The 27,500-nt window shown below is 35.5% G+C and overlaps 1 long non-coding RNA gene across 1 annotated transcript in view; it reads right to left on the reverse strand.

Moving 5' to 3' along the window:
* Positions 1-27,500, reverse strand: part of LOC137645096 (uncharacterized) — a 73,908-nt gene that overhangs the window by 3,521 nt on the left and 42,887 nt on the right. The gene's annotated exons all lie outside the window — the stretch shown is intronic.

The following is a 27,500-nucleotide window of genomic DNA, read 5'->3' on the forward strand; positions in this document are numbered from 1 at the left end:
TTTTGGGGTACAGAGGTATTCCATCGGACCTTCAAAAAGTAACCAATAAACAAAGAAAATATTATTTTAATTAAATGTTATGCACAGAGCAAGAAAGAACATACTTCTTCCTAATTAGAATAGTAGATATAACAAGACAAAAAAGAATACTATGTTTAAAGGCAGCTCATGAATGGCAGAGGCAAGGGACAGTGGCAATGCTTTAGCAGGACAATACCCTAAAGACTGACCACCAAAAAATTTTATGCACAGAGCAAAAAAGAACATATTTCTTCCTAATTAGAATAGTAGATATAACAAGACAAAAAAAAAAACACTACATTTAAAATCAGCTCATAAATGGCAGAAGCAAGGGACTATGACAATGCCTTAGCAGGACAATACCCTAAAGACTGACCACAAATAACCAAATATTTAGACTTTAGTTTTAATAAAATGTTATGCATTAAGAAATCACGTGCTTTTTCCTTATTAGGACAGCAGATATGAAAAAAAAAAAATACGTTTAACGCCCGCTCATGAATGGCAGAGGCAAGGGACAGTTACACTGCCCTAGAAGGACAATACCTTAGAGACTGACAATATATACATATGATCAGTGCCCAAGCACCTCTCCATCCAAGCTAGGACCAATGAAATCCAGGCAATGGCTGCTGATGACCCAGCAGGTAGACATATAGGCTCCCCTCAACCCCTTATCCATAGCTCACTAGGATGGTGAGGTTGCAAACACTACAAGAAACTATAGAGCTTGATCGGGACTTGAACCTAAGTCCACCAGATCACCAGGCAGGGACGTTACCAATGTGCCACCATTAGAACTAGATAATGCATAATGTAAAAAGAACTGATCAATTGAATTTGGGCTATAGACCACGCTGCTGGGGCCTGTGAGACCATTCAGCTCCCAAGTGCAACAGGGGATACCCTACACTTACACTACGAAGTAGAAAGATATAAAGTAAGTCCAGCTAGGATGCAAAGTTAGCCTATTGGAAACATCCCTACCAGCCGATCACCGGACTGGGATTCGAGTATCCGCTCAAACTAGATAGTTTCTTGTAGTGTCTGCAATCTCACCATCCTAATGAGCTATGGATAGGGGGTTTGGGGAAGCCTATAGGTCTACCTGCTGGGTCATCAGCATCCATTGCCTGGCCCTCCCAGATCCTAGCTTGGGTGGAGAGGGGGCTTGGGCGCTACTCATATGTATTGTCCTACTAGCCAGAAAATTGTCACTATCCCTAGCTTCTGCCATTCATGAGCGGCCTTTAAACCTTTAATCACTGTTAAGACCATTTATTTTCAAAAGGCTTTTTGGAGATTTTAAGTTTTAGTAAGAATTGTACAAATGTTTGGACATCAATACAACTTTAGTAAACTTCGGACTTACTACAGAGGGAATATAATTTATTTAGTTGTTTCAAGATTCAAGAGGTTGGTGTTAATTTTGGCACATGTGGGAATAGAAGAGTGGGTGTGGCTGAGAAATAAAATCAAAGACAACTAAACCATTGTTTTCTAGTCTTGGGTAGTGCCAAAGCCTCTGTACCGTGGTGTTCCACTGTCTTGAGTTAGAGTTTTCTTGCTTGAGGGTACACTCGGGCAAACTATCCTATCTACTTTCTCTTCCTTTTGTTTTGCTAAAGTTTTTATAGTTTATATAGGAATATTTACTTTAATGTTGTTACAGTTCTCAATTTATTTTTCTTGTTTCCTTTCCTCACTGGGCTATTTTCCCCGTTGGGACTCCTGGGCTTATAGCATCCTCACTTTCCAACTAGGGTTGTGGCTTAGAAAATAATAATAATAATAATAATAATAATAATAATAATAATAATAATAATAATAATAATAATAATAATACGTATGAGCTAGACTAAATGTCTATGGTTAAATGAATAGTTCATACAAAACAAAACTATTCTAATGAATCAATCTACATTCTAAATAATTCAGAACTCATGCAACACCAGGTATCTGAAGTGCGCTGATATACCTAAGACCAGTTACAAAATTTTAAGAAGTTTAAAAATAACAGTAATTCTAATGATAATTTTAATAACTTTAATAATTTCAAAAGGCATTGAGGGGGTTTAATCTCTCTAAAGAACTATAATATGAAGCTTACTTTTTTCAAATTCCTTTGAATAACTTTAGATCTTAAGAGTACATCTGACAGGAAATCCATTATTATTATTATTATTATTATTATTATTATCATTATTATTATTATCATTATTAATTGCTAAGCTACACCCCTTGTTGGAAAAGCAGAATGCTATAAGCACAGGAGCTCCAACAGGGAAAATAGCCCAGTGAGGAAAGAACATAAGGAAAAATTAAATATTTTCAGGACAGTAATATTTAAATATTTCCTATATAAACTATAAAAACTAAAAAAAAAAAGGAAGGGAAATAAAATAGAATAGTGTTCCCGAATGTACCCTCAAGCAAGAGAACTCTAAACCCAAGACAGTGGAAGACCAAGGTACAGAGGCTATGGCACAACCCAAGAAATAATATACCCTTCAGCAAGGACTACGAGGGAGAGGAGAACCAGTCTGAGTGTATATATGTACATGCGTATGTCTGTTCATTCTGTTGGTCAGGTCGACAATGTTGATATGAAAATAACTTGAATGTTTTCATCGTTCCTTTTCTTACTCATTCTGACTGGCCAGACAGTACTACATTGGATCTTTCTCTCTGGTTACGAGTCTTTCCCTTTGCTACACAGACACCAAACAGTCTGGCCCATTCTTTACATATTCTTTTCTGTCCTCATACACCTGACAACACTGAGAATACCAAACAATTCTTCTTCACCCAAGGGGTTACTGGACTGTAATTGTTCAGTGGCCACTTTCCTCTTGGTAAGGGTAGAAGAGACTCTCTAGCTATGGTAAGCAGCTCTTCTAGGAGAAGGACACTCCAAAATCAAACCATTGTTCTCTAGCCTTGGGTAGTGCCATAGCCTCTGTACCATGCTCTTCCACTGTCTTGGGCTAGAGTTCTCTTGCTTGAGGGTACACTCGGGCACACTGTTCTATCTAGCTTCTCTTTCTCTTGTTTTGTTAAGTTTTTATAGTTTATATAGGAGATATTTATTTCAAGATTTTTACTAATCTTAAAACATTTTATCTTTTCTTGTTTCTTTTCCTCACTGAGCTATTTTCCCTGTTGGGGCCCCTGGGCTTATAGCATCCTACTTTTCCAACTAGGGTTTTAGCTTAGCATTTAATAATAATAATAATAATAATAATAATAATAATAATAATAATAATAATAAAAAGGTTTTACGAACTGAAGAATTGCTCATATTTGAATTTGGACTACATAGCCCGGCGTTAGGGCCTTTGAGACCACTCATACATTATTACTATTACTTAGCTGAGCTACAGCCCTAGTTGGAAAAGCAAGATACTATAAACCCAAGGGCTCCAACATGGAGGAAAATAGCCCAGTTTGGAAAGTAAATAAGTAAATAAATAAACTGCAAGAGAAGTAATGAATAATTAAGGTAAAATACTTTAAGGACAGTATCAGCATTCCAATATATCTTTCAAATATAAACTATAAAACTTCAAAAAACAAGAGGAACAGAAAAAAAATAAAATGGTGTGCCCGAGTGTTCCCTCAAGCTAGACATATCTCTACCCAAAGACAGTGGCTGACCATGGTACAGAGGCTATGGCACTACCCAAGACTATGTGAATGAGTGTACCCTCAAGCAAGAGAGCTCAAACCAAAGACAGTGGAAGACCATGGTACAGAGGACATGGCACTACTAAGACTATGTGAATGAGTGTACCCTTAAGCAAGAGACCTTTATCCCGAGACAGTGGAGGACCATGGTACAGAGGCTATGGCACTACCCAAGATTACGTGAATGAGAGTACCCTCCAGCAAGAGACCTCTAGCCCACGACAGTGGAAGATCATGGTACAGAGGCTATGGCACTAGCTAAGACTATGTGAATGAGTGTGCCCTCAAGCAAGAGAACTCTAGCCCAACACAGTGGAGGACCATGGTACAGAGGCTATGGCACTATCCAAGCCTACGTGAATGAGTGTACACTCAAGCAAAAGAACTCTAGCCCACGACAGTGGAAGACCATGGTACAGGGGCTATGGCACTACCCAAGACTATGTGAATGAGTGTACTCTCAAGCAAGAGAATTTTATCCCAAGACAGTGGAAGACCATGGTAGAGAGGCTATGGTACTACCCAAGACTATGTGAATGAGTGTACCCTCAAGCAAGAGAACTCTAGCCCACGACAGTGGACGACTATGGTACAGAGGCTACGGCACTACCCAAGACTATGTGAATGAGTGTACTCTCAAGCAAGAGACCTTTATCCCAAGACAGTAGAAGACCATGGTAAAGAGGTTATGGCACTACCCAAGACTACGTGAATGAGTGTACACTCCAGCAAGAGAACTCTAGCCCACGACAATGGAAGACCATGGTACAGAGGCTATGGCACTACCCAAGACAATGTGAATGAGTGTACCCTCAAGCAAGAGAACTCTAGCCCAAAAGACAGTGGAAGACCATAGTACAGAGGCAATGGGACTGCCTAAGACTATGTGAATGGGTGTACCCTTAAGCAAGAGAACTCTAGCCCAAGACAGTAAAAGACCACGGTATCCAAGACCAGTTTAAGTAAAATTTGAGGAGTTGGACAGCAAAAAGGAAGAAAAGAACCGGGATTACAGGTACAGTGGAAGGATATAAAGCAGGTGCAGATCGAGAAATCCCTACACCACTGACGACACTAGCCTCCAGAAACCATCATCCAAACTAGTGTAACCAAACTATCGTAATTTACTTTTTTTCTTAGTTATGAACCATAACTTACAATAATGAAGGCAAGTGAATGATCATTTTTTTATTTAGTTTATTCCATCGTGTTTACGCATTTTGGAAAACAGCATTACAAAATGGACTGGGAAATCAGGGTATATCGTTCCTCATTGAAAAAAAAATATTTAAAATAAAATGAAGACACTTATTTACCTTTCCTACAAAACAAGCGAAAGTTTTTTTTAATGTGGAACAGTCTGTCATATGTCTCTTTATATAGTTTAGATATGAACCCTCTATTTCAATGTAGTTATGTTCTATTCTATTCTAATTGTTCATTACTTCTCTTGTATTTTATTCATTTCCTTATTCCTTTTCCACACAGGACTATTTTTCCCTGTTGGAGCCCTTGGTCTTATATCATCCTTTTTTTCAGGTAGGGTTGTAGCTTAAATGATGATGATAATGATGATAATAAATAATAATAATAAATAATAATAAATAATAATAGAAAATAAATAATAATAAACAATAAATAATAAATAATAAAAATAAAAATGAAAATAAAATAATAAATAATAAATTATGAATTATAAATTATGAATTATGAAATAAAAATTATGAATTATATATCATGAAATATGAATCATGAATTATAAATTATAAGTTATAAATTATGAATATTAAATATATTTTAAATAAAAATAATAATTATTATTATTATTATAATAATAATAATAATAATAATAATAATAATAATAATAATAATAATAATTTCAAGATGTCAAATCAAGCCGCGGGACATTAATGAAAGTATACGATGGAAACCCGTAGAGTTAAGCGGATAAGTTCGCCACTAGGTCTGTAGGTCAGTAAGTCAACAATCGAAAGGGGGGAAACTAGTTTATTCGAGACCATCTAACAATATTGGATATCTCTTCTGTTCTTCTTCTAGTTAATATTATTGTTAATTTTAGAGTTTTTTAGTAATTAATGACATCTTAGTTATCTTTTTAATTTGCATAAAATGAGAGAAATTACCATTTCATATAAAAATTAACATTTATTGTAAAATAATTTTGAATATGAATAAAATATTCCATTTTTGCAATATGTTGAATAAAAACGAAAACTGAGAAGTACCGTAAGGATTTCAACAGATCAAAGAAAACGGAATTTATTAGTTATTTTCATTGTATTTTCGTCATAATCAAATATTATTTGTCACTTATTCCTTTTCATGTCGTTCTATTTAAAGATTATTACCAGTCGTAGTAGTAGTAGTAGTAGTAGTAGTAGTAGTAGTAGTAGTAGTAGTAATCTTAAAAACTGCTAAATAGACATAAGGCCTCACAATTAAGAGTCATATCATTAAGATACATACAAAATTAAATCCAGAAGAAATTATTTTTTATAAATCCATGGAAAAAACATAAAATTTGAAATTTAAAAAATCTCTCTCTCTCTCTCTCTCTCTCTCTCTCTCTCTCTCTCTCAATGATTTTGATTAAATTTACATCTGGAATTAAATAATATTTCACCTTTTAAACTAACTAATATCTCTCTCTCTCTCTCTCTCTCTCTCTCTCTCTCTCAATGATTTTGATTAAAGTTACATCTGGAATTAAATAATATTTCACCTTTGAAACTAACTAATATCTCTCTCTCTCTCTCTCTCTCTCTCTCTCTCTCTCTCTCAATGGTTTATGATTAGTTATATCGAATTAAATATTTATTTTAAAATCAACTCATCTCTCTCTCTCTCTCTATGATTTTGATTAAAGTTTCACCTGGAATTAAAATTTTATTTCAAAACTAGCTAATCTCTCTCTCTCTCTCTCTCTCTCTCTCTCTCTCTCTCTCTCACCCCGCTGCACTTTCGTAATGTCATTTTTTTTACTAGCTCCTTTAGTTGCTCACTTGTCACCTATCTAAAAGGCAAAAGAACCATTACAACTCGCCAGCAAGAAAGGCATTAACATCTCCGTATTTAGGAGCGGCAGGTGTGTAAGGTGTTTTTCAACGAGGTTATCACAGTGCCAGACAGGGTCGTTCCTAGTTAACCTAGTCCCAGAGAGAGAGAGAGAGGAGAGAGAGAGAGAGAGAGAGAGTAACTTCTAATGATTCATCTGGAAATAACGTCTGGAATTATGGTTGCAAAACATAGGAGAGAGAGAGAGAGAGAGAGAGAGAGAGAGAGAGAGAGAGAGAGGGGTTTCAGAAATGAACACAAAATCTGGGGAACAATTTATTCATTATATCATTATTTGATCAATTTATCTCTCTAAAATGTAAGTAGGTACTATGCAAGAGAGAGAGAGAGAGAGAGAGAGAGACTTCTGAAATTAACAAAATATCTAGGGAATAATTTATTCATTATATCATTTATTTGATCAATTTATTTCTCTCTCTAAAATGTAAGTAGGTACTATGCAAAAGAGAGAGAGAGAGAGAGAGAGAGAGAGAGAGAGAGAGAGAGAAAAACATCTTTGCAAGCTGCTACTGATGCTGCTCCTTTGGCAATTTACATCACCAATGACCATGACTGATGATATTTTAACATTTTTTCCCTGATTATCCCCCAGAGCCCCTTGAAGCACAGCCTCCTGTGTCGAAGGCCCTCATTGGCTAAGACCATCTTGTAACGACCCACATGATTGGCTGGAAATCGACGGGGTCGCATGTGCAAAACGCGCCCATTGGCTACCAGCACGTGTCTGGCTCTCTCCAGCATCCAATCAGCTGGTCGAATGACATCCAACAGGTGCACTATCAGCTGCCACTGATTTGCCAACGCGTGATAATTCTCATCTCCTGTTATTTTCCTTCACTTTCAGCATCCCATTTTACCGTTTTTTTTTTTTTTTAGACAGATATCATGCTCAAGTCAAAGAGACATTGACGGACTCTTTTTAAACCTATGATTGCTGGATTTTCAAAGCCTTGAAGACAGGCGACGGATAGTGTTATGAAGCGTGTGGCATGACCAGATTCTCTTTATAATGCCTGGGTTCTCTTAATGAAAAATCTAGAGCTAGTTTTCATTTATGGCAGTGTCTCTGCACCTGGCTTCCTTAATGAGAGAGAGAGAGAGAGAGAGAGAGAGAGAGAGAGAGAAGGACACGATTTCAGAAGGATAATAGAAATAAATAAAAGCAAGTGTTTTACCATCCACATTACCTCCCCCTCCTGGAGAGAGAGAGAGAGAGAGAGAGAGAGAGAGAGAGAGAGGAGGATTACAGAAGGATAAGAGACAAATAATAGCAGTGTTTTACTATCCACATTACTTTCCATCCTGAGAGAGAGAGAGAGAGAGAGAGAGAGAGAGAGAGAGGACACGATTTCAGAAGGACAATAGAAATAAATAAAAGCAAGTGTTTTACTAGCCACATTCCCTTTCAACCTGAGCCAAAGAACCTGTTTCTATATTTATGAGATACTGGTTTCGTCAAAGAGTAATACTCCGATCCTTGGGGCTAACTGATGTTCTTGTGTTCTTCAGAAACTAAGTCGAATAAGTGATAGTTTTGGCGTTGGAATAAAAGCAAGGATTTCTAATATGTAATAAGTGTGAGACTTAGTTTGAATCTTGTGTATATATGTAGGTATGTATATATAATTTATATATATATATATATATATATATGGATATATATAAATGTATAAATGTATATACGTATATATATGTGTGTATATATACGTACATACATATATCTATAAATATATACATAAATATATACATATATATATTTAGATATATATAATATATATATATTATATATAATATATATATATATATATATATATATATGATAAAAATTAATCCTTTTCTCAGAGTTTGAACTTTGCTTTTAAAGGGAAATTTGACACTTCCTAGAGAATGCAAAGACAAGTGATAACTACAGGAAATGATAATGAGAGTAAATTATATGGAATTAAAATGTATTAAAAAAAAGTACAAATTCTAAATGGAAACTGGACCTTTCTTTCAGAATACGAAGGCAATTGGTAACTGCCGGAAATGAAGATATGAAATGCAAGAGGGTAAATTTTAAATATATATAAGATATAAAAGAAAAGAGTTGGATATGACTACATTATAATACACAAGTGAATACAAACGTTTTTTCTATGTAGCGTACTTTAAATAATGAAAAATATATGTATTGTGTTCTTAAAGGGTTTTAAAAGTCGTTCATGATTGGCAGAGGCAAGGGACAGTGACATTGTCCTAGCAATCAGGACAATGCCCTAGACTGACCATATTATATGATCACCGCCCAAGTCTCCTCTCCACCCAAGTTAGGATAAGGGATGGCCAGGCAGTGGCTGCTGATGACTCAGCAGATAGATCTATAGGCTCCCCCAAACCCCCCAACCTTAGCTCACATGGATGGTAAGGTTGCAGACACTAATAGCGCTAAGGAGTCTGAGCGGGACTCGAACCCCTGTCTGGCAAACACCAGACAGAGACGTTACCAAACACGCACACATAAATACATACATATATATATATATATATATATACATATATAACTTATATATATATATATATATATGTATATATATACATATTATATATGCAGTATATATATTATATATATATATATATATATATATGTATGTATATATATACATATTATATATGCAGTATATTATATATATATATATATATATATGTATATACAGTATATATATATATATATATATACGCAAACGTTCTGCTGGCACCATATGATTTTATGCTTATTAAAACGTTAGGCGATTTTAAAAATGAACCGTAAGGTCTTGGATCAAAAAAAAAAATCAATCATATATCTATTATCTTCTTTTTTTCTTGTAAGTTTCCCTTAAACCTGATATTCCAAAAAAGGCTAATTTCAAGGAGATTATGAAAAACAGGTTTTCAAAGGAATTAGAAAATGACGAAGTAGAAAAATATTAACTGACCCCTAAAACCAAAATATATTCTAAATTTAGAAATCAAGTTGTAAAAAAAAAAAAAAAAAAAAAAAAATTAGAAAATTATCTACATCTTAATTTGGGGAAAAAAAATAAATGTACAGATATATCGTAAAAGAAGAACAATGATTTCAGAAAAAAATTTGTAAGTCCTAAATTGGAAAGAAGTAATATAAATTAATTAAAGACTATCATATTAGAAAATTATATATGTCTTAATTTGTAAAGAAATAAATATAGAAATTAATACATTGTAAAAAAAAAGGAAAAAGTTATCATATTAGAAAAATATTTATGTCTTAATTTGGAAAGAACTAAATAAAAAAATTAATACATTATAAAAAAAAGTTATCATAAAAAAATATGTCTTAATTTGTAAAGAAATAAATATATAAACTAATACATTGTAAAAAAAAATTATATTAAAAAAATATCTACATCTTAATTTCGAAAGAAATATAGAAATTAATACACTGTAAAAAATAAAAAATAATCATGTTATGAAAAAATATCTACATCTTTAATTGGAAATAAATAAATATAGAAATAAATGCAATGTAAAAATAAATTATAATTATACTATAAAAAAAATATCTATATTTTTAATTTGAAAAAAAAAATTTGGAAATTAACAGATTATAAAAAAAATAAATAATAATTTTAGAAAAAATATCTACATAAATTTGAAATAAGTAAATGTAGAAATTAACACACTGTAAAAAATAACCATATTATAAAAGATATCTAAATTCTAAATTGGAAAGAAACAAATATAGATATTAACACATTGTAAACAAGAAATAAAAAAAATATAATAAAATAATCTCTACATCTTAAATTGGAAATAAATAAATATAGAAATTAACATATTCCAAAAAAAAAGAAAAAATAACCATATTATAAAAGATATCTACACTTTAAATTGGAAAGAAACAAATATAAGATATTAACACATTGTAAACAAGAAATAAAAAAAATATATATACATAATAAAATAATCTCTACATCTTAAATTGTAAATAAATAAATATAGAAATTAACATATTCCAAAAAAAAGAAAAAAAATTTGAGATATTAGCACATTGTAAACAAGAAATAAAAAAAAATATATATAATAAAATAATCTCTACATCTAAAATTGGAAATAAATAAATATAGAAATTAACATATTCCAAAAAAAAAAATCAATAAACAAATTGTAAACAAGAAATAAAAAAAATATAAAATAAAATAATCTCTACATCTTAAATTGGAAATAAATAAATATATAAATTAACATATTCCAAAAAAAAATAAAAAAAAATATGAAATTAACACTCTGTAAAAAATAACGATATTATAAAAGATATCTACATATTAAATTGGAAAGAAGCAAATATAAGATATTATTACATTGTAAACAAGAAATAAAAAAAATATATATATATATATATAATAAAATAATCTCTACATCTTAAATTGGAAATAAATAAATATAGAAATTAACACACTGTAAAAAATTATCACATTATAAAGATATCTAAATTGTAAATTGAAAGAAATAAATATAGAAATTAAAACATTGTAAACAAGAAATAAAAAAAATAATTGTATTAGAAAACAATCTCTACATCTAAAATTGGAAATAAATAAATATAGAAATTAACATATTCAAAAAAAAAAAAAAAAAAAAAAAAAAAAAAATCTACATCAACTCCTTGCTTGTACACAGTTGACCTCAAGAGCAGCTATCTCGCAATCGGCGAGAGGAAATCACGTAGCATACGGAAGTCAGTTGCATATGCATTGAAAGATGTCCCATTTTAGGCTTCTGCAGGTGCAACTCCAAACGTACATTTTACTTTTAACGGCAGCTGTGCATTGGGATGTCATGAGCAAAGGTCCCAAATGATGATAATTTCCTTGACTTTCTATATATATATATATATATATATACATATATATATATATATATATACATATAGTATATATATACATATATATATATATACTGTATATATATATATATATATATATATTATATATATATATGTATATATATATATATATATATACATACATATATATATATATATATATACATACATACATATATATGTGTATATATATATATATATATATACATATATATCTATATATAATACATATATACACATATATTATATATATATATGTATTTATATAAATGTGTATAGATTAATGAAGTGACTATTGTTAAGGGAGTTTTATTGTAAAGGGGTTTAGCCATGATTCAGCAGTTAGAGGATGAATATGGCGATGACTTGTGCTGCTCGTCTCTTAAGCCACCCACTGGTAGGACGGCAAGTTGAAAGAAAGGAGGCTGGGTTTAAAGGTTACTCATGAATGGCATATGCAATTGACAATGACAATGCCCTAGGGAATGACCACATATACATATGATCAGCACGGAAACCTCCTCTCCACCCAAGCCAGGACCAGGGAGGGCTAGGCAATGGCTGCTCATGACTCAGTAGGTTGATGTACAGGGTCCCCTAAACTATCCATCCCTAGCTCACAAGAATGGTTTGGTTGCAAACACAAGAAGCTATCCAGCTTGAGCGGGCTCGAACCCCAGTTCAGCAAAACACTAGACAATGATGTTTCCAATCGGTTATACGGAAGTATTGTTGAAGGATAAAGTGAGTGCAGATATACCTTCAGGTATTACCTACAATGCACCGCTTGATATGCACTTACAGCACAGCCTTCCTTCAATGATGATCACCCTTCCGAGAAGAGACCCTACCCAGTCATAGTCACTTCAACTGCTCAACATAGACGGGAGACCGAATCTAGCCAGCATTCATTGGTTGCTTGACTTCAAAGATAAGAAGGAAAATTTCCAGGCAATTACAGTCACAAACTTAAGCTCATGAGCTTAGTAGAACAGGTTTATTTATACCAACTTCCACTGGAAGTTTGTATAATGACCTGGGATTATCTCTCTCTCTCTCTCTCTCTCTCTCTCTCTCTCTCTCTCTCTCTCTCTCTTGTGGCGTTAAAGCTTTTCATGACACCGTATTATTATTACTAGCTAAGCTACAACCCTGGTTGGAAAAGCAGGATGCTATAAGCCCAAGGGATCCAATAGGGAAAAATAGCCCACGAGGAAAGGAACTGAAGAAATAAATAAACGATATAAGAAGTAATGAACAATTAAAATAAAATATTTTAAAAACAATAACATTAACACATATTTTAAATATAAACTATAAGAATCTTCGTCTGTTGGCTAAATTCATACAACAAATTTACCGGCCATATTTATATTACTACAACAAATCTATCGGTTAATTTCATACAATTAATCCTTCAAATCTATCGGCTAAATTCAAATAACTCCAACAAATTTTACAATTACTCCAACAAAAATATCGTCTAATTCACATAATTTTTAAACAAAAATATCGGCTAAATTCATAATATCCCTCCAACAAATCTATCGGTTAAATTCAAAATATTACTTCGACAAATTTATTGAATAGATTCATACAATTATTCCAACAAATCTATCGGCTAAATTCAAAATATTACTTCGACAAATTTATTGAATAGATCCATACAATTATTCCAACAAATCTATCGGCTAAATTCAAAATATTACTTCGACAAATTTATTGAATAGATTCATACAATTATTCCAACAAATCTATCGGCTAAATTCAAAATATTACTTCGACAAATTTATTGAATAGATTCATACAATTATTCCAACAAATCTATCGGCTAAATTCAAAATATTACTTCGACAAATTTATTGAATAGATTCATACAATTATTCCAACAAATCTATCGGCTAAATTCAAAATATTTCTTCGACAAATTTATTGAATAGATTCATACAATTATTCCAACAAATCTATCGGCTAAATTCAAAATATTACTTCGGCAAATTTATTGAATAGATTCATACAATTATTCCAACAAATCTATCGGCTAAATTCAAAATATTACTTCGACAAATTTATTGAATAGATTCATACAATTATTCCAACAAATCTATCGGCTAAATTCATAATATTACACCAGCAAATCTATTATCTGAATTCATATTGCTCCAACAAATCTACCGGCTAATTTCATACAATTATTTCAATACATCCATCGGCTTCATTCATAATATTACTCCAACAAATCTATCAGCTAAATTCATAATATTGATCCGACAAATCTACCATCAAAATTCATAATATTACTCCAATAAATATATCATCTAAATTCATAATACTCCAAAAAATCCATCATCTAAATTCAAACAACTACTCCAATAACTACATCATAAATACATAATATTACTCCAACAAATCTACCTTCAAAATTCAAACTATTACTCCAAAAAATATATCATCTAAATTCATAATATTATTTCGACAAATCTACCATCAAAATTCATAATATTACTCCAATAAATATATCACCTAAATTCATATTACTCCAATAAAACTATCATCTAAATTCAAACAACTACTCCAATAAAACCATCATCTAAATTCATAATATTACTCCAATAAATATATCACCTAAATTCATATTACTCCAATAAAACTATCATCTAAATTCAAACAACTACTCCAATAAAACCATCATCTAAATTCATAATATTACTCCAATAAATATATCACCTAAATTCATATTACTCCAATAAAACTATCATCTAAATTCAAACAACTACTCCAATAAAACCATCATCTAAATTCATAATATTACTCCAACAAGAATCAGTTTCAATCATGCCCTTTTTGCGTGTGACTGAACCTTATGACACCACTGCCACGCATTTCCATAAACATTTCCATTTACTGCTTTTATGTGCATTTTTTTATGTATTTCCCAGTAGCACATGAATACTCTCCTCCAGGCAGCATTCCTCTCATAAACACCAACAAATAATGTTTGACTCGTCCAATGATTTCCCTAACACGCTCGAAGCGAATCAAAACCAGTTTTCCTCAGAGGAAGTTGAGTCGTCTAAAGACTTTCGCCACCTCGCCTTCAAGTGTCAAGTGTTGGTCCATCTTTGGGTGAAAATTAATCAATATAACCACCACCTCTCTCTCTCTCTCTCTCTCTCTCTCTCTCTCTCTCTCTCTCTCTCTCTCTCTCTCTCTCATCTCTCTCTCTCTCTCTCTCACAATTTAGTAAATGGAGACTTTCCTAATACAATCTATTTCTCTATTATCAAATGCTCTCTCTCTCTCTCTCTCTCTCTCTCTCTCTCTCTCTCTCTCTCTCTCTCCACTCAGTAGATGGAGAAGACTTTCCTAATGCCATCTACTACTTATTATCAAATCTCTCTCTCTCTCTCTCTCTCTCTCTCATTCCTCTCTCTCTCTCTCTCTCTCTCTCTCAGTTAAATGGAGAAGACTTTCCTAATACCATCTACTACTCTATTAACAAATGACTCTCTCTCTCTCTCTCTCTCTCTCTCTCATCTCTCTCTCTCTCTCTCTCTCTCTCTCTCTCTCTCTCTCGGGGATTAAAAAAAATTACCATTGTTCATATAAGGCGTGTAGACCCCTTAGACTTTCGAATCTTAATTGGAACTGACCAAATTTGGTCAGTTTAGCTCAGACGCAGTAAAAAACAAAAATATAAAATATAAAAAAAAAATGTTTTAACATATACGAATGTTCTGACAAATATGCAACAGTCAACGTACTTCTCTTTACAGCTAATGAAAGACTGACATAAGTCTTTTTATAGTTTATATATGACATATCTATTTTGACGTTGTTACTGATTTAAGAATGATTTTATTGTTAATTTGTTCTTATCATTTATTTATTTGCTTATTCTTTCCTCACTGAGCTATTTTCCCTGTTGGAGCCCTTGGGCTTATAACATCTTGCTTTTCCAAGTAGGGTTATAGCTTGGCTAATAATAATAATAATAATAATAATAATAATAATAATAATAATAATAATAATAATAATAATAATAATAACTACCATCACGATAACAGTAATGATAAATACAAATGAAAATAACATATCTTGGAAATATAAATAAGCGTGTATGCAGGTAAATATACGCAAGCTCGTGTTAGCAAACAATAAATGAAGAATTATATAAACTTACGATATATTTACAGCAGCGTAATAATACCAACAAAAATTATGGTAACCTCAAAATAGGACCAGACGGTTAGTCCCGACCATAGAGACGTTACGTACCATCCAGAAGACGGCACAATAATACGATTTACATGAGGGTTTAAAGGTCGTTCATGAATGACAGAGGCAAGGGACAGTGATATTGCTCTAGCGAGCAGGACAATGCCCTAGAAACTGCCCATATATCATATGATCAACGGCCAAGTCCCCTCTCCACCCAAGCTAGGACCAGGAGGGCCAGGCAATGGCTACTGATGACTCAACCGATAGACCTATAGGCTCCCCCAAAACCCCCCACATTAGCTTTCAAGGATGGTAAGGTTGCAAACACTAAAGGCCCTAACGAGTCTGAGCAGGACTCTAACCCCCGTCTGGCAAACACCAGGCAGAGACGTTACCAATCAGGCGGGTTAGGTTATAGAGTATTCTCAAAATAGATGAAAAGTCTAAATAGAGTTCATTACAGTAGACTAGTGTTTTCTCTCTCTCTCTCTCTCTCTCACTCTCTCTCTCTCTCTCTCTCTCTCTCTCTCTCTCTCTCTCTCTCTCTCTTTACATTCACACATAAGAGCAAATAAATGTCTAGATTGGCACTGGTACCGGGGAGACCATTAGTGCCGAGTTCCAACTGGGGGGGAGGGGGGAGGGGGGGGGGTTAGACACCACATTTGCTTTATTTAGTATAAAGCAAAAGAGGCCTACTGGAAACGTCCCTCTCCTGCAATCTGCTGCACGGGTGTTTCATACACACTCCAGCTCTATAGTTTCTATTAGTGCCTGCAACCTCACCATCCTTACAAATTTGGGGATAGCCTATAGGGCTACCTGGTGAGTCATCAACAGCCATTCCCTGGCTATCCCTGGTTCTAGCTTGATGGAAGGAGCTTAGTCACTTGTATGTAAAAATATGGCCAGTCTCTAGGACTTACCCTTGTCCCTTACCTTTGCCATTCATGAGCGCCCTTTAAAACCTTTAAACAAAAAGATTGATGAAAAAATTAGATTGGTAACTACAGAGACTTCAGTATTGTCTAAAGTGCACCACATAGGGTGCACTGACGGTTTATAACTCCCTCCCCCCCCCCCTTTGGGTACACACATCTTTATAAATTCATAGAATTTCCCAATAAAGCATCCAGGCTAGAACTACCTAGACTACTGTAGACATCATTGTACCAGATAAACACACTCATGTAGACCAATAAATATACAATTTCTCATTTCCTTTTAATTTGCTTTATATTGAAGTTTCTTTTAGTACCATTGTATTACTCTAACAAGAGTTCTAATAGCCAAAAATAACACATATGTGTTTTAAACCCTTTCACTGACATTGGTGACTTGATCAATATTTGAAAACTGAAACAGTCTTTGAAAATCATCCAAACCGAAGCAAGAGCGTATTTATTAGAAAGGTCTTAATAAGAGCTTTCCAATTAATATCACCAAGTTAACATTTTTTTAGTCTTGAAAGTGTTGCTACATCGGAAGTTTTGTTGACTTCACCCCTGGCAGTGAAAGGGTTAAAGCACTAGATCATAAACCAAAGGTGGCAATTTTAGAACTATTTTACGACGCAGAGCCCGCGCTGGCTAAAAGGCAACCTAAAATGAAGTCAATTAACAAAATAAATCCACTTGACACGATCCAAAAGGCAGTGTAATCAACGATGGTCTTTAGGGAAAGATATATATCCCTTTAACGGAAAAGCTTTCACAGGTCTACATGGGTCCACTCAGTGAGTTTTGTAATGCATGCATGCATGCTATCTCTCTGATAACAAAAAAAACCGTTGGAAGCATGCCACTGCATATTCCAAATTGTTATTTATGCCATTGTTACCCTAATCGTTTGTATTAAGCTTGTTTTCTCGTTAAATAAAGTCAGTTATGTTCAGCACGTCTCTCCGGTAAGACCCTCACTAGTCTGTCGCAGTTTTGTCTAATACGATGACGTCTAGTCCACAGACTTTTCTCCAAGACGGTACAACACTAGCTTGGCAGATCACTTTCTCTGTGTCTGTCAGTGTCTATAGGTTCTAGAGCTGAGAGCAGACTTTCTAGCACCCAGCGATGACATTTAGTTCTGAGACTTCTGTCCAGACGGTATAAACCTGGCTTGGCAGATTCCTTTCTCTGTCAGTCTGTCTATATGTTCTAGAGCTGAGAGCAGGCTTTCCAACACCCATTTCTGTCCAAGACGGTACAAAACTAGCTTGGCAGATCCTTTTCTCTGTCCCTGTCTGTCAGTATTCTAGAGCTGAGAGCAGAATTTCTAGCACCCATCACCTTTGCCCTCTTCTCACAGGTCACCCAATGGTGTTGATCGAATTAAAACCACTACCCTTTATGATTGGACTCTAAAAAGCTTCCTGTCGTTCTCTGCTGAACAATTCTTCTTCACCCAAGGGGTTAACTACTATACTGTAATTGTCAGTGGCTACTTAACTCTTGGTAAGGGTTGAAGAGACTCTTTAGCTATGGTAAGAAGCTCTTCAGGGAGGACACTCCAAAATCAAACCATTGTTCTTTAGTCTTGGCTAGTGTCATAGCCTCTGTACCATGGTCTTCCAGTGTTTTGGGTTAGAGTTCTCTTGCTTGAGGGTACACTCAGATACACTATTCTATCTCATTTCTCTTCCTCTTGTTTTAGTAAAGCATTTGTAGTTTATATGAAAAATATTTATTTTAATGTTAATACTATTCTTAAAATATTTTATTTTTACTCTTTTCCTTTCCTCAATGGACATTTTCCCTGTTGAGACCCCTGGGCTTATAGCATCCTGCTTTTCCAACAAGGGTTATAGCTTAGCTAATTAATAATAAAAATAATAATAATAATAATGAGCCTGCATATGCCTAGAGGAATCTGATGCGTTGATTTTCCTTTACATTAGTATTAGTAATTCGTGGTACTTAGACAGACAATGTACTTGCATGATCTTTTACATTCCAAAGACCTTCTCGTTAACCGCAAATGCTATCATTTCTGGTATACGGTAGTTTCCATTCTGCGAGATTCTTTTGTCTTTATTAAAGCTGAAACTCGGGGTGTGGCTTACGATAATGGCAGGGGTTGGCTAATTTGCAGAAATTGAAATTATATTTTTACCCTGGCTTCTCTTGACATTTAATTCTAAGAATCAATCAATACTACTTTTATCTCTCTCTCTCTCTCTCTCTCTCTCTCTCCTCTCTCTCTCTCTCTCTCTCTCTCTCTCTCTCTCTCTCTCTCTCATGTCTAAATTAATCAACGCTTTTCCCTCCGAGACTAATTCATTTTCACTTTATGAAAAGAATATTGCGCCGCCAATATTCTGCAATTGTTTTATAGATACATAGAACGAAAAAAAAAATCAATACGAATTTGTGCTGTCTAGTTTCCCTCTTGTATAAAAAAAAAAAAATTAAAGTGGTCAGCTGTTGCCACATCAGAGAAGTTTTCTATTTTGTACATTACACTTATGGAATCTGGACCGAAACGAAAGTATAATTCCTTAATCTCTAAGAATTGACCTATCACGAGAGAGAGAGAGAGAGAGAGAGAGAGAGGAGAGAGAGAGAGAGAGAGAGAGAGAGAGAGAGAGAGAGAGAGAGATTTAACTATAGATCAGCTCACTGATTGCTTAACAAAATCGATTAATGTTCGGACCACATCTAACTGATAAGAATTTATAAATCCTTGATCTCAAAGAATTGGCCTATCATGAGAGAGAGAGAGAGAGAGAGAGAGAGAGAGAGAGAGAGAGAGAGAGAGAGAGGAGAGAGAGAGAGAGAGAGAGAGAGAGAAAGAGAGAGAGAGGAGTCCAATTATAGATCGGCTTACTGAGAAATATAAAACACCTCAAAATCCATCGAATTATACGGACCACATCTAACTGACACGAATCTATAATTCCTTTGAACTCTGAGAACTAGTCTGTTGTGTGTGTGTGTCAGAGAAGAAAGAGAGAGAGAGAGAGAGAGAGAGAGAGAGAGAGAGAGAGAGAGAGAGAGAGAGAGAGAGAGAGAGAGAGAGAGAGAGAGAGAGAATTTACTTATAGATCAGTCAAACTCCTTTGGAGTGGCGGATCTTCTAAATGGGAAAAACCAAACACCTTGAAATCGATCAATACGAATCTATAATACTTTGATCTCTAAGAATTGGTCGACCATTAATGAGAGAGAGAGAGAGAGAGAGAGAGAGAGAGAGAGAGAGAGAGAGAGAGAGAGAGAGAGAGAGAGAGAGAGAGAGAGAGAGAATTTACTTATAGATCAGTCAAACTCCTTTGGAGTGGCGGATCTTCTAAATGGGAAAAACCAAACACCTTGAAATCGATCAATACGAATCTATAATACTTTGATCTCTAAGAATTGGTCGACCATTAATGAGAGAGAGAGAGAGAGAGAGAGGAGAGAGAGGAGAGAGAGAGAGAGAGAGAGAGAGAGAGAGAGAGAGAGAGAATTTACTTATAGATAAGTCAAACTCCTTTGGAGTGGCGGATCTTCTAAATGGGAAAAACTAAACACCTTGAAATCGATCAATACGAATCTATAATACTTTGATCTCTAAGAATTGGTCGACCATTAATGAGAGAGAGAGAGAGAGAGAGAGAGAGAGAGAGAGAGAGAGAGAGAGAGAGAGAGAGAGAGAGGGGAGAGAGAGAGAGAGAATTTATGTATAGATCAGTTAAACTTCTTTGGAGTGGAGGATTTTCTATTTAGGAAAGACGAAACACCTTGACATCGATCAATATACACGGACCACATTTAACACCCACCCCCCAGAGGCTTACTAGTAACTAAACGAAGTTTTTCCCCCTAAGCATTCACATCATACCTGCTTGTCTGAGGATGAAGGCTGGGAATCCTTAACAAACATCAGACAAAAGAAGAATTCCTTTGGTGAATGTCAGCCTGTCTATGTTCGCGAGTAAAAATGAAGATGACCTCATCAAATCTTTTATTACCAACTGACCCAAAACACTGAAAAAAATGTCGAGCTGAATATTTGTGCCTGAGACATCTGCCAGTGTAAACTTGCGAATAAGTGAAGCCTTTTTAGGGATTGTAACATGGCCTTCTTTTGCTGGCGCTTGGGAAGAAACTCACGAATATGTGAAGACTTTTTATGGCTTGTAACATGGCCTCATATTGCTGGCCCTTGGGAAGAAACTCGCGAATAAGTGAAGTCTTTTTATGGATTGTAACACGGCCTTCCTTTGCTGGCACTTGGGAAGAAACTCACGAATATGTGAAGTCTTTTTATGGCTTGTAACATGGCCTTCTTTTGCCGGCCCTTGGGAAGAAACTCGCGAATAAGTGAAGCCTTATTGTGGACTGTAACATGGCCTTCTTTTGCTGGCACTTGGGAAGATGGCCTTCTTTTGCTGGCACTTGGGAAAAACTCGCGAATAATTGAAACCTTTTTATGAATTGTAACATGGCCTTCTTTTGCTGCCACTTGGGAAAAAACTCGCGAATAAGTGAAGTCTTATTATGGACAGTAACATGGCCTTCTTTTGCTAGCACTTGGGAAGAAACTCGCGAATAAGTGAAGCCTTATTATGGACTGTAACAGGGCATTCTATCGCTGGCACTTGGTAAGAAACTCGCGAATAAGTGAAGACTTATTATAGACTGTAACAGGGCCTTCTTTTGCTGGCACTTGGGAAGAAACTCGCGAATAGGTGAAGCCTTTTTATGGATTGTAACATGGCCTTCTTTTTCTGGCACTTGGGAAGAAACTCGCAAATAAGTGAAGCCTTTATATGGACTGTAATATGGCCTTCTTTTGATGGCACTTGGAAAGAAACTCGCGAATAAGTGAAGCCTTTATATGGACTGTAATATGGCCTTCTTTTGATGGCACTTGGGAAGGAACTCGCGAATAAGTGAAGCCTTTCTATAGATTGTAACATGGCCCTTTTTGCTGGCACTTTGGAAGAAACTCGCGAATAAGTGAAGCCTATTTACGGATTGTATCATAGCCTTCTATTGCTGCCACTTGGGAAAAAACTCGCGAATAAGTGAAGCCTTTTTACGGACTGCAACATGGCCTTCTTTTGCTGGTACTTGGGAAGAAACTCGCGAATAAGTGAAGCCTTTTTAGGGATTGTAACACGGCCCTCTTTTGCTGGTACTTGGGAAGAAACTCGCGAATAAGTGAAGCCTTTTTATGGATTGTAACATGGCCCTCTTTTGCTGGCACTTGGGAAGACACTCGCAAATAAGTGAAGCCTTTTTATGGACTGTAATATGGCCTTCTTTTGCTGGCACTTGGGAAGACACTCACGAATAAGTGAAGCCTTTATATGGACTGTAATATGGCCTTCTTTTGCTGGCACTTGGGAAGACACTCGCGAATAAGTGAAGCCTTTATATGGACTGTAATATGGCCTTCTTTTGCTGGCACTTGGGAAGACACTCACGAATAAGTGAAGCCTTTATATGGACTGTAATATGGCCTTCTTTTCCTGTCACTTAGGAAGAAATTTGCGAATAAGTGAAGCCTTTTTATGAATTGTAACATGGTCTTCTTTTGTTGGTACTTGGGAAGAAACTCGTGAATAAGTGAAGCCTTCTTATTGTCCTATTTTGCTGGCACTTGGGAAGAAACTCGCGAATAAGTGAAGCCTTCTTATGGACCTCTTTTGCTGGCACTTGGGAAGAAACTCGCGAATAAGTGAAGCCTTCTTATGGCCCTCTTTTGCTGGCACTTGGGAAGAAACTCGCGAATAAGTGAAGCCTTCTTATGGCCCTCTTTTGCTGGCACTTGGGAAGAAACTCGCGAATAAGTGAAGCCTTCTTGTGGACCTCTTTTGCTGGCACTTAGGAAGAAACTCGCGAATAAGTGAAGCCTTCTTATGGCCCTCTTTTGCTGGCACTTGGGAAGAAACTCGCGAATAAGTGAAGCCTTCTTATGGCCCTCTTTTGCTGGCACTTGGGAAGAAACTCGCGAATAAGTGAAGCCTTCTTATGTCCCTCTTTTGCTGGCTCTTGGGAAGAAACTCGCGAATAATTGAAGCCTTTTTATGGATTGTAACATGGCCTCCTTTTGCTGCCACTTGCGAAATCACAGCTGATAATAGAATGAGATGCTGGAAAGTTTGTCCAGATAGAAGGCATGGGCATCCTATGTTAAGGTTGTGATACCCAACATAAACGTGTTTTTACAAAAGAAAAAACACACGCACACATGATCACAAACTCACAAATACATCTAAATACAGCCCTTTGTAGTCCAATGCAGGACAAAAACCTTTGACATGTCCGTATTCAAGTCTGGGGTTTGGCCAGTTTTCATCACCACGCTGCCTACTGCGGCTTGGTGATAGTGGGAGATATTAGTCTGATCGGTTGCAGAAAAACTTTTTCTGATCATGGCGATACACAAACCCTTTTACCACGTTACAGTATATATATATGTGTGTATATGTATATATGTATATATACAAGTACACGCACACACACACATATATATATATATATATATATATATATATATATATATATATAAATATAATATATATATATATATATATATATATATATATATATATATATATATATATATATATATATATATATATATACACACACAGTATATCCAACAAATAACTCTAAATATCAAATTCGCTCTACCTTGGGATCAGAGACCCAAGGTGGAATTAACTTTATGATAAAAGCTTCTGATCGGCCAAAGATTCGAACCCAGACCAAGTCGAAACAGAGATTCCAGTGACTCACCAATGGACCATAAAGAGATGAAAGTTGATTACAACTCTCCCATACATACTCCTGTCGAATTCGATATTAAGAGGTATTTATGGCTTATATGATATGAAAAAAAAAACAATTAAATGGGAAAATTCAACTCTGTTGGAGTAGCTTATGATAGGATAACAGCTTTCGACTATTAGTCCCTCAATATAGCAGGGTCGGTCGTTCCAGTCAACTCTCTCGATCTATTTCTATACCTTGCATTTTCTTCCACACCCCCGTCCCACCCCTACCTTAGATCCCTCCTCATGACATCTATCTATTTGATTAGCTTGATTGGTTCAACCTACTCCTTTCTTTCCAATAGTATTATTCCAGTAATCCATATCACCATCCTCATCTTGGTTCTCTCCAAAAGAGTTTACAGTTCAAAGGATAACCTAAATCTCTCCACCTTCTTATCAAATGGACATAGTATCTTAGACGAGCTTCCCTAACTTTCCCCAATACATTACATACACCACACATTCTTCTTATATCTCAACTCTACCTCCCTTCCAGTAGCGTTATTCCAGTAATCCTTATCACCATCCTCATCTTGGTTCTCTCCAAACGTTTACAGTTTATGGGACGACCTAAATCTCTCCACCTTCTTATCAATGGACATAGTATCCCAGACGAGCTTCCCTAACCTTCCCCAATACATTACATAGACCACACATCTTCTTATATCTCAACTCTACCTCCCTTCCAGTAGCGTTATTCCAGTAATCCATATCACCATCCTCATCTTGGTTCTCTCCATAAGTTTAGAGTTTATGGTAGGACCAAAATCTCTCCATTTTCTTATCAAATGGACAGTATCTCAAAAGAGCTTGCCTATCGTTCTCATTTATATTATATATACCACACATTTTTCTATCTCAACTCTACCTCCATTCCAGTAGCGTTATTCCAGTAATCCATATCACCATCTTCATCTTGGCTCTTTCCAAAACTTTACAGTTTATGGGATGACCAAAATCTCTCCATTTTCTTATCAAATGGACAGTATCTCAAAAGAGCTTGCCTAGCGTTCTCATTTATATTATATATACCACACATTTTTCTATCTCAACACTACCTCCATTCCAGTAGCGTTATTCCAGTAATCCATATCACCATCTTCATCTTGGCTCTCTCCAAAACTTTACAGTTTATGGGATGACCAAAATCTCTCCAATTTCTTATCAAATGGACATAGTATCTCAAAAGAGCTTGCCTAGCATTCCCATTTATATTATATATACCACACAATTTTCTATCTCAACTCTACCTACATTCCAGTAGCGTTATTCCAGTAATCCATATCACCATCCTCATCTTGGTTCTCTCCAAACGTTTTCAGTTTATGGTATGACCAAAATCTCTCCATTTTCTTATCAAATGGACATAGTAACTCAAATGAGCTTGCCTAGCGTTCTTCTTTACCTTATATATGCCACCCATTTTTCAATCTCAATTCTACCTCCATTCCAGTAGCATTATTCCAGTAATCCATATAACCATCCTCATCCCGGTTCTCTCCAAAAGTTTCTTTCCATTTTACAGTATGACCTAAGTCTCTCCACCTTCTTATCAATGGACATAGTATCCCAGTCTTCGTTCGTTTGTTCGTTTCAATGTGAGGATAGCAGAAAACTTAAAATGAATCAATTTATCCTATGGTACCAACGCCGAAATATCTAAATCTAACTATTTTCATATTCTTTATTTATAACAAACGATATCGGGGTCAATAACCTTCGATGTCAGGATGCCAGAAAACTTGAAATCATTCTTAGTGTATCATGTTCCGATAACATATATACATTACACAGAATGGAATTTCGCCGAGAAACTTATAAGGTAAGAGCGTATATTTAAATGCCAAACTCTCTCTCTCTCTCTCTCTCTCTCTCTGTGAGAGAGTGTGTGTGTGTGTGTGTGTGTGTGTGTGTGTGTGTACCATGTTCCCATAATATACATTCTTTACAGAATGGAATTTCACTGAGAAACGTATAAGGTATGAACGTATATTTAAATGCCAAACTCTCTCTCTCTCTCTCTCTCTCTCTCTCTCTCTCTCTCTCTGTATCATGTTCCCGTAATATACATACATTAAACAGAATGGAATTTCACTGAGAAACTTATAAGGTATGAGCCTACATTTAAATACCGAAGCCAATTAAAAGAAACTATTCAAACCTTTCAATCAATTTACATAAGAAAACAAAGGTGCGAAAAACAACACTAAACAAAGAGCTATCGGCCATATCTTAACAGAATAAATAAAACTGACCCTTCCATTGTGATGATAATTCACAGAGCCTATAACTACCGGCCCTTCTCCTCCTCCTCCTCCTCCTCCTCCTCCTCCTCCTCCTTCTTCACTGATCCTCCTTCTTCTTCTTCTTCTTCACTGATCCTCCTCCTCCTCCTCCTCCTCCTCCTCCTCCTCCTCCTCCTCCTCCTCCTCCTCCTCCTCCTCCTCCTCCTCCTCCTCCTCCTCCTTCTTCTTCTTCTTGTCAGAATGCCAGAAAACCTAAAATCAATCAATTTTCTTGTTGTTGTTGTTCTTCTTCTTCTTCTTCTTCTTCTTCTTCTTCTTCTTCTTCTTCTCTTTTTCTTCTTCCTCCTCCTCTCTTTCTTCTTCCTCCTCCTCCTCTCTTTCTTCTTCTTCTTCTTCTTCTTCTTCTTCTTCTTCTTCTTCTTCTTCTTCTTCTCCTCCTCCTCCTCCTCCTCCACCCGCGGCCAGCCTAATATCTACCATGAAAGGCGATCATGTTAATTCGATTAGGAGATGAGCTCTCGTGTCGGTAGATGTAGCCCCTCCTACGCGTCTCATGGTGAATGCCAATGAGCAACTGCGAGAACATAGGGGAGTTTTTGTCGGAAGTAGTAAGAGAATATATACCTATGGGAGAAGTACATTAAGGGAAAATATCTTTTCTTTTATTGGCGGGATTCTTTACCTATTTGTTTTATCATCATCATCATTATTATCATTATTATTATCATTATTATTATTATTATTATTGATGATGTTGTTGTTGTTGTTGTTGTTGTAGCCCTACTCAGGTACGGGGAACAATACCGTAAAGGTAAAGGTGTCTGGTTTCAGCAGTGGCCTACACAGTAAACAGCTTAAACTCTCGGTCCAGGCCTGGGATCGATCTGCTGTCATGCAAATGCTAGGCGAACACGTTACCACTGTACTAAGGTCATTCACAAATTACGCTCAGTTAGAAGCACTTTTCCTATTCCTTCTGTAAGGAGAGGGTTACCAAACTCAGCAGGACAAGGACAGTAAAGAAGATGACCTAGCCAGGTTGTCCATAAGTAACAATCCTCTCTGGTTACGGTTCATTTTCCCTTAGCCTACACACAGACAAAGCGAATAGTCTGGCCTATTCTTTACATATTGTCCTCTGTCCTTATACCCCTGACAACACTGAGATTACCAAACAATTCTTCTTACTGCACTGTAATTGTTCAGTGGCCAGTTTCCTCTTGGTAAGGGTAGAAGAGACGCTTTAGCTAAGGGTAAGCAGCTCTTCTAGGAGAAGGACACTCTAAACTCAAACCATTGTTTTGTAATCTTGGATAGTGTCATAGCCTCTATACCATGGTCTTTCACTGTCTTGGGTTAGAGTTCTCTTGCTTGAGGGTGCACTCAGGCACACTATTCTATCTTATTTCTTTTCCTTTTGTTTTGTCAAAGTGTTTATAGTTTATATAGGCGATATTTATTTCAATGTTGTTGCTCTTCTTAAAATATTTTTCTTTGTTTCCTTTCCTCACCGAGCTATTTTCCCTGTTGGAGCCCCTGGGCTTATAGCATCCTGCTTTTCCAACTAGGATTGTAGCTTAGC

Source organism: Palaemon carinicauda, chromosome 8 (assembly GCF_036898095.1).
Source record: "Palaemon carinicauda isolate YSFRI2023 chromosome 8, ASM3689809v2, whole genome shotgun sequence".
Taxonomy (NCBI): domain Eukaryota; kingdom Metazoa; phylum Arthropoda; class Malacostraca; order Decapoda; family Palaemonidae; genus Palaemon; species Palaemon carinicauda.